We start from the raw sequence: 9,633 nt of genomic DNA, 5'->3' as shown, positions 1-9,633 counted from the left end.
ATGTTGTTTAGTAACTCGCATTGCTCTTTCGCATAGTGCACGCATGCCACATGCATTATAAGCAGGGCCCCCACACAGCCATGTCACACTGCTTGCGCGGAGCTCTGCAGCGACTGGCGCATTACAAATATTATGTAGACTCAGACTGTACAAAAAGTATTTAAAGAGTTAACATCAAAATTAACTCTCCCCGGGGAGCTGCTATGTTTATCCCTTGAACACAACCTGAGGTTATTCCATACATGCCAACAAACTAGATGGCTGAGCAATGCCTTGCCCACTGGCATAACTCAGTGGAATTAGGCATAGTTTGATGGTAACTCTGCAAAATTCTGCATAGTGAAACTCTGTGAGCTCTGCCCAGGCATAGAATCTATCACAATGGATACATGGGTCCTCCAGACTCAGATCGAGTTCTATGGCATGCCCGCTGCTGATCTCTTTTTCCCTAGTAGAGTGAGATCTCATAGACAAATAGGTCGAAACCCTCCTCCAAAAAGGGGCCATTTGCCCATCTATGCCACACCCCAATGGCTTTATAAGTAACATTTCCCTGGTCGAGAAGCGCAATGGGAGTCAGTGACCCGTAATAAACCTTTGAGAGTTTATTGAGTGACTGTTGTACCATTACATCAAGATGCAAGGGATTCAACTTTTGCGGGATGCTCCCCAGCCATTCAACTGAATGGTGCAGCTGAACCTAAACGACGCGTACCTTACAGTGCCGATCTTTTCACCTCATAGATGCTTCCTTCAGTTCATCTGAAGGACTCAGACAAATGGGTTCCTTACTCTCTCTTTCAGACTGTCCTCTGCACCTTGGTTCTTTATGAAGATCCTCAAACCAGTGGTGGAGCACCTGCATGCGTGCAGGGTCTGAGGATCATTATCTACCTGGACCATATGCTTACTATGAGCCAATGTCCTTAGAAGCTAGCCACACAGCTACTGACAACAGTACACCTGCTCTAGGGTTTAAAATCAACAAGAGCAAATCTGATCCCTCTCCATCCAAGACAACGACATTCCTGGATTTTGTGATAGACTCTGTGAAGGTCACACCGAACCTTCCATTCAGGGTAATGCAAATATTTGTCCCAAACCGAGACAGGCCCTCACCAGACCTTACACTTCTCTCTGAAAACTAGCGTGGCTGGTGAGCCTTCTGTCCTCTTTCATCCAGGCGATGTTTCTGGGTCCTCTACACAATCGCAAGTTGCAATGCCTCAAGGCTTACCAATTGCAGAAGGGCCTCACATACTCTCAGCCAGTGCCTTTGTCAAAGGAAGCAAGGGAAGAAATGCAATTGTGCCTTTCCCACATGGAAGCCTAGAATGGGAGAAGGATATTTGGATCACACAGATCTGGTCATCGAGTCCAATGCCAGCAGGTTAGGCTGGCTAGCCTGATGTGGAGACGTTTTCACTTGAGAAAGTTGGTCACAAGACAAGCAGATGTTGCACTTCGGTAGCTTCAAACTCTTCATGGAGTCCTTCGCAGCATGGTGCTGGAGCAAGTACAGAATTCAATCTTGCGTCCTCCTCAATATGGACAATGTATCAGCAGTGCAGTACATCGACCACTGGGGGGGCAGATCCAAAGCCCTGTCGGATCTAGCAAAAGTGTTTTGCCGCACTGTGTGGATCATCATGTGTCTTTCTCCGCCAAGTATCTTCCCAGTCAAGCGAATCAGGCCCGCCCGTCATCTCCACAACGTAGGTCTCTGGAAGCTGGACCCAGAGGAGTCTTCTCCATGTTGTCAGACAGGTGGAGCCCCTTCTCAGTGGATCTGTTTGCCTTCCTTTTGGATCATCAGGTGACCTGGATTTTCAGCTAGAGATTGGATCCCTTGCCTCTGGTGATGGGCACCTTCCTTCAAAATTGGACACATGAGCAGAGCTATGCATTTTCCCTGTTCTTAATGATTACCAGGGTCTTGGCCCAGGTGAGGAGACAATCAACAGAGGTGGTCTTGGTGGCACCTTTTTTGTGGCCTCAAGTTTGGTTCTCAGTTCTGGTGGACCTTTCTTGAGATTAACATGCCTCAAGGGTTGGTGACGGATATCTCCCTATGCTAGTTGGTATGGCGGATTGTAGGCAATGCTGGAAAATCCCAGGCCTTTCGAGACAGGATACTCTTGTCGAGATAGATGGGCTGGTGTGCACATCGAAACATGGATCCCGTGGTTGCAGCTGTAGTCCAGATTTGAATTTTTTTTGTCCGACCTCTCCTCGGAGCGTTTGGGTTACTGTTCAATTAACACCTTTTGTTCCGCCATCTCAGTGGGCCACATCCCTATTGATGGAGCCCCGGTCGGTGAGCATCTTTTTGTGCTGAGATTATTAAGAGACATGTGCCTTTCGTTGCCACTAGAGCCACGATACTCCACTCTTTGGGATGTTGTCCTCAACCTTTTACTATCTTGGCAAGCTAATAGTTTCCTTTCAAAGAAGGAGCTTCATGCCAAGCTGGCTATGTTGTTGTGCCTGATATCTTGTCATAGGGTTTCTGATGTCTGGGCCCTGGATGTTCCAGGTAGCGTGTTCTCTCCTCTTGGGATTTCCTTTACAGTCAGAAGAAGGACTAAGTTCCATACTCGGGTCATCTCCTAGCAGGCATTTGTAGATTCACCTAAACTTTGCATAGTGCAATGTCTGAAAGCATATGAGAAAACGATAGAGGAGCTTCGTCCGCGAGGCGAAAGACAGCTCTTGATTGCACTGCAAAACACACACAGAGCAGTTCCTTCTCCCGCAATCTCAAGAATCGTGGGAGAAGGAACTGCAACGCAGGGTGATGCAAGAAGCCAGTTTTGATGTACGAGGGGTTGAGGCACATTCAGCGTGGGGGACCATGGCCTCTGAAGCTTTTCACTTGAGTGCCCATTTGAAGGACATCATGAATGCAGCAGATTGGTCTTCGGATTCCACCTTTAAAAGATTTTATTTGAAGGGCTTGGCAAACCACAAGCGCTGGGCTGTGGCCTATCCAACACCTTCTTGGAATGCATGGGCTGCGCTTTGTAGCATTCCATAACAGCAGCAGCCACCATGTCACATTCGATTGACACACGGCTGTGGTCCTGCGCTCTATTAAATTGGCCAATAGTGCACATGAAAGGTTAGGGTCCGTCTGTTCTTTTATTCTTCCCTCTTGGCCTCGTATAATATTAATAAATGATTTCTACACGTGAAGGAAAAAAAACGAGTTCCCATGGAACCTTTCAGCGCTATAATTTCATCTCTTCGTCCCTATTTTTTCCATACATACCATCAATATCATCCATAATTAATGCATGCAGGACCTTGAGGGCCTTGACGGGTTTGCTCTCTGTTTACCTTGCTCATTTGCACACTGTTCTTGCCTATTTTGTATGCCAATTCTGTTGCTGCTACTTTAGACAATTTTTTGACCATTTAATCTATCTTCACCAAAAGGAGGGAGTTTTTAATGTTGCGCTTTGCACTGTGTGAATTTGATGCTTAGGCATGTATTAGGGGGGCTCTGTTCATTTGGCCATACGCACTCACCAGATTTGGGGGAATTCAGATCGGCTGCCACTTCCTGGTCTTTCCCGGTCGTTAGCTGGGAGAGCCATTTTGGGCAGTGCACTTTCTAGTGTTCACAAGGATTTTCCCATAACTATGCGCGCTGCACGGACGCCAGTGCCTTGCTCATTTGCAAACTGTTCTTGCCTATTTTGCACGCCAATTCTGTTGCTGCTACTTTAGACGATTTTAACCATTTTATCGATATTTTCCAAAAGGAGGGAGTTTTTAATGTTGTGCTTTGCACTGCTGCCACTTCCTGGTCTTTCCCGGTCGTTAGCTGGGAGCGCCATCTTGGGCAGTGCGCTTTCTAGTGATCACAGGGATTTCACTGAACGCACACCTAAGGCAAGCCCGTCTGCACCCAGACGCGTCCCGGAAGCGGCCAGCGCCAGCCTCGCTGCCCGATCCGCCCCCCAACCTAAGGGCCTGTGGCTCTATAACAGCGAGCAGTTACTGTTACTTCGCCCACGTCCCTGCTCCCATTCTAGCTGTTGGAATGTGTCAGTGCTCCTCGCGACTGCCTGCCCAAAGTGCATCTACTGTTTGGGTCTAGGCCCAGTTAGCTCCGCCCTGCCAAGAACTTCTGCCATTATTGGTAAGCAGGGGCCCTTAATTCAAGCTGCAATGATTAACACCCGTTCACTTAGGAAACACTAACAGGATGTATTTGACATCCTCTCTGCCAAAACAGTTGACCTCCTGTTCATTACTGAGACAAGCACTGGGGGATATTATTGCTCCCTGTGCTCTACGGTTCACTCACTATATTGTCCTTGGGGATCTGAAAATACATTTAGACCAGGCAGATACTGGGGATACTCCCCTGCCAGTGCCTTGGTCTGACCATTGTCTGACGTACTTTACCTGGGTGGCGGCTGGCATTAATACTTCGAGCCGGACAAGTCATGGCCCTGCCTTTGCCAAAATTGACCTGCTAACGTTTAACCAGGCCCAGGCTGATTCAAGGCCTGCTCCTTCCAATGACCTAGAGGGGGGGGCTTGCTAGGTTTTCCAGCTGGATTTCGCAAGCAATGGATCTCCTCTCCCCTGCGCCCCTCCATAGGCGATCCAGGGACTCTCCTTCGAAACCCTGGTTCACAGACCGAAATTATAGAATTAAAGCGGGACTGTAAGAAATTGGAGCGAGGCTGGCGTAAGGAATTCTGCCCTTTGGCGAAGCTTACGCGTAGGAAAAACAAAAAATCTATTATACCACCATAGCCCATGCAAAAAGCCTTTACTACACGGCCCTGCATTGATCTAGTGAGAAATAACTACAAGGACATTTTTTCCATTGTTTAGAGTTTTTTGGCTCCTAAAGCTGAATTAAATACGGTCCCCTCCTCGAACGCCTGGTGGGAAAAACTCTCAAGTTTTTTTATCGATAAAATCCGCATCATACAGGCGTCTTTCACTTCTTGCAACAAGGACACAGCTGTGTCCTTGCCTTCCTTGGCTTCGCCTATTTCTTCACCCTCTTTGACTGCCTTCGTACTCATCGATCTGCCTAGCTCACTTAGAGTCCTTAAGGTCTTGAAATCAGGCTCTCCATCTGATCCCTGCACAGCCAGAATTCTGGCCTCAGTAGCGGAGACAGTTAATTCGGAACTTAACAGACTCATTAATATGTCCCTTCAGGAGGCTCATGTTCCAGCTGTCTGGAAACAGGCCAAGATCTTGCCACTACTAAAACAACCACTGCTGTACCCGCTGAGCCCAGTGAGCTATGAGGCAAAAGTTTGCGAAAAAGTGGTGATCAAACAGCTTACTGACTTTAAAAAAAGCTCGGGACTACTGCACCCGGCAAAATCTAGGTTCAGGACCGCTTACAGCACCAAGTAAGCTCTAGTGGAAGTTTCTGAGGCCATCCGAGATTGTTTGGATGCTGGCAGGAGGTCAGCTCTGATTTTTCTTGACCTCTCGGAGGCATTTGATACAGTTCCCCACTATGCTGCTCGCCCCACTAGCGGACATTGATATATCAGGCACTGCCTTGGGCTGGCTTAAGGAGGGCCGGACACAACAGTTATGGCTCCCTCTGTTTCCTCACCGCAGATGGTGACTACAGGGGTTCTTTAGAGTAGAGATGAGAGAGACCCCTTTAACCAACCAGGGGAATAGGGTACTACTATCTGGTAGAAATAAAATTCCCGTGGTGCAATATAATATAGGAATTAATAATATTAGGAAACTGAATTGTTATATTCAGGTACACGATCATAAGCCCATGTGCTAGGATATGTCTAATTAATATGAATCATACCACTGTACAATTTAATAAAAATATCATATTTTATTAAAAGCCGGTTAAAAACAAACAAAAGCAATTTATGATCCTGTCATAAATGCATCTATTGCCAAAGCATACAAATATCATATGTACATAATGCAAATTCTACTAAATTCAAGAGCACAACTTGTACACCTTACTTGAATACAGTTTTTCGGACCCAACATAACACAATAGCTACACCTAGCAATTAACAATCCCACAAACTTTGAACAGAGAGACAAAGACAGACAGTACAATTTGTCATTAGATAACACATCAGTTAATACATTTCAAAAAGGCTTTTCCTACACACAATATGTTAATACAGTGTCTACAAGAAAAGCTGTTCCCACAGATTGTGTTGTAATGCTGCGTCGACGCGTTTCGATGGTTTAATCTAATTGTCCATCTTTTTCAAGACAAAAAATGTTTCATCGTCTCTCTTATTATAGGCACTGTTTGGTTGCCGTTGTGATAAACTCCTGTTGACAAATTTATCAATAGTGCAAAGTTACGTTTATGGCAAACAATAGTTATTACATAACATCTTCATTATATATTGTTTAAAATAATCTGGTATATAACACATTGTTTCCTATACATATGATCATGTTTCAATTTCACTTAATCTTTAATTCAATTGTTCAACTCTAAATAGAGCAGTGCCATTTATATTACCATGGAGATAATCTCTACATACACGTTACACTTTTTCTTATTATATCCTATCAAATGGGCTACTCCAGCCAGAGAAGCTTGAGTTGTTATTGGTATTAAGTGTATGGAGCAGATTTTGGAAACAAGGAATTACCTTATAACATATCTTGATCTCCTCGGATTCGTGGATTATCTATTTGTTCTTTGTCATTTAGTCAAGAACATCTGAAAAAGCAATCATAGGTAAATCAGCCTTAAACTTGGCCGAATCTCGATGTTCCTGTCATACATTGTCACGACACCCTTGCCTCTTCATTTACTTTAATAACCGCCATGTATCCTAAATTAAATTAACCTCAACAATTTACAACTGATAAACCACTAGTGGCGAAGAGGGACAGATATTCCTCCTTGAATTTTTGCGCAAATTAAATAAACCTCCAAATTGTAATATTTATTAATCCAAAGTTTTTTTTATATCTAGAATTTCCATGAATTGTCAAATATTATCACCTTGTTAAGCGATATTGGTTGTTGTATTACGAGACCCTGCCCCTACGTCTTCTCAGTATGGGGCAGATTATTCTTAATTGCAAACTCGTCCTCGACTTGTCTTTAACGATTTTCAACTAAAACACGAATCATTACAATAAATCTAAATCTTATGGTTTCATTGCTAAATATTGTCCCAAAGCATAAAGATTAAGATGCCTACCGTATTCTATGAGGAAAACCGCTTGGCCTGTTATTTTAATGTTGCAGTGTAAGGCGGACACGTATCACCTCCTAGTTACGATATTAGCCCCTTTACTTAGCCTGCAAGGGATACAACATCACGGTGTATAGACAAATTAGAGTACCGTAAACTGTTGTCAATTTTATGGGGCATAAAAGTTGTGATTTGAATTATAACCCGATAATAAATGGAAACCCAACCCGATAGCCTCACCGTTTTGGTAATCCTGTATAGCTTCCAATGGGTTCCTCTTGTCCTCCTGACTGCCAGCATTCAGCATACCCTTACCATGCCGTTATAAATACCCAAGGATGCGAACTCTGATTGGCCCATTGCAAAATTGAATGATTTCTCTCAGGTGTGCCTTCGTGTTTCACGCGCCAAACCCTGAAGATAATGAATGGTCATGTGCATCCTGCCTGAAACGACCCGGACGTACACATTCCGGAAGTATTATGCGTTTTAACCTTCGGGCTCAGGTCGGCAGTGTCGGCAATTCATGCGCGTACTGCCTAAGGTAACCCGGACATACTCATTTTCAAAATCATGTAACTTTATAAATCCGGCTCCAAACCGCAAACATTACCCCCCGTTGCTGCCGAGCCCCCGGAAGTGCCTATAATCCCGGTCAAATTTCTGTTCTGTTATACAGGATTTTGCCCGAAAGATAACATGCCTGCCTCCCTAATATTTTTAATTTCACCAAGTAAACGGTGTTAAATTAAAATTTCGATTTTACTCATAATACTGCTACAACCAAGTTTTTTATTTTTATATCCCAACATACCTTGATTATAATTTCCCCATAACGAAAAAATGAATTTTTTATATATATATCCATAAAAAAGAGAAAGGAAATATATATATCCTTTCAATTTTATGGTATATGTTATAATGATTCTGATCTGTTCAATAGATTGCCAAGCAATTAATGAATCTACATTTCAGGAACTATCCTATACTCTTACAATATATTTCATAGATTTACTACCAGTTTCATCCAGTCCTCCCTGGTATTCATGCCTTTGTCTATAGTGTCTAAATGGCACATGTACCACTGTTCACGCATTTTTCTAATTGCATCAAAATTGCCTCCTCTCCGGCTTACAGTTATTTTTTCCAATATAAACCACTGGCACTGGTTATATTGGTGGTTGGCTTTGGCATAATGGTCTGTAAGGGGTGCATTTTCCTTCTTGTTTTTTAACGCCGATCTGTGTTCAAATAATCTAATGCGTAGTTCCCTACTGGTCTCACCCACGTAGCCAAGGCCGCATGGGCAGACAAGTAGGAATACTAGGTTCTTGCTCCGACAGTTGTTTAATGTTTTCGCGACCATGGTTTTGCCATTAAAATTCAAAATCTTGGAGGGGCGTGGCCAGGCGCCGATGAAGATGGCCACCTAGAAACCGAGCTCCGCCGGGACCGCTGTTGTTCCCTAACATCCGGCACTGAATCCTAGCTGGTATGCACTCCTGCGGCAGCACCAGCTCCCTTAACTGCTGAGCTCCTGCTTCGCGAGTTGAGCGGGGTCCAGGTGTCCGACGGTGACCGATCGCGGCGCTCTCCTGCACGGAGGCCGGCCTGGGAATACGGCCTGGAGCCTGGGGGCCGGGTGCGGAACTACGGGAGGCCCCGGCTGCGGCCTGCACCTCGCGCTGGACCAGGACGAGGCCTGTAATTGCTGCTGGGCCTGAGGTGGAGGACGGGCTGCGCTTCTGCCTTCTGCCCCGCGGGATCCGACGGCTACATCGGAGAGGGACCTCGGGGGCCTATGGGAGGAGCGGCGTGGGCCTCGGCCTGCGTTGCGGCTGATCTGCTGCGGGGGCTCCGCGTCACCCCGCGAGAAGGGGAGAGGCCCCGGCGACCAGCTTGTGCAGGCCCAATCGAGGTTGGTGGCGATGAGAGGTGCGGCGCGGCCCAGGGTGCCACGGATTGGATTTGCGAAGGGCCGATTGTGGGCCTACCGGCGGGGACTGCGCCCTGGTACGACGATAAGTAAGGGGCTGTGCCATCCGGTCGAGTGCAGGGCTCGCTGCCCCCAGCTGTGATCCGGCTCGGCCTGGTGGGCTGAGCCTGTCTCTGCTGCGAGAGGTGCCCCGAGCGGCTGACTAGTGGACGGGGGTGGTGTGCCGCAATGTCCTGTGCGGCGGCGGAGCCGGCCTCCAGTCCGGACCTACTGCCCCGCCCGGCGCTGAGGTGGTGCTGAGGATCCACCAACGACTGTTGTCGCTCGGGCTGGGGCGCTAACCCTGGTGTGTAGAGCCAGAGAACCAACATGCGGCCCAAGGTGGGAACAAAAACGCAGACTAATAACCTGGACAAATACGCGGTGCCTACGGGTCCGTCGCAATCTGAAATGGCGATGGACGCAGCCGTGAATAAGAAGGAGCCCTCCCTAACATCCATAATGGCC

The 9,633-nt window shown here is 46.4% G+C and overlaps 1 long non-coding RNA gene across 1 annotated transcript; it reads right to left on the bottom strand.

Moving 5' to 3' along the window:
* Positions 1-5,822: 5,822 nt before the first annotated feature.
* On the bottom strand, positions 5,823-7,631 carry LOC146861489 (uncharacterized). The gene is made up of 4 exons (XR_014978970.1): positions 7,431-7,631; positions 7,197-7,297; positions 6,636-6,706; positions 5,823-6,306 (listed from the first exon to the last, which is right to left on the bottom strand). It is a non-coding gene; the product is annotated as an uncharacterized LOC146861489 (long non-coding RNA).
* Positions 7,632-9,633: the final 2,002 nt, after the last annotated feature.

This window comes from Triturus cristatus, chromosome 3_1, assembly GCF_964204655.1.
Source record: "Triturus cristatus chromosome 3_1, aTriCri1.1, whole genome shotgun sequence".
Lineage (NCBI taxonomy): Eukaryota > Metazoa > Chordata > Amphibia > Caudata > Salamandridae > Triturus > Triturus cristatus.
This window is presented reverse-complemented; position numbering and strand designations above follow the sequence as displayed.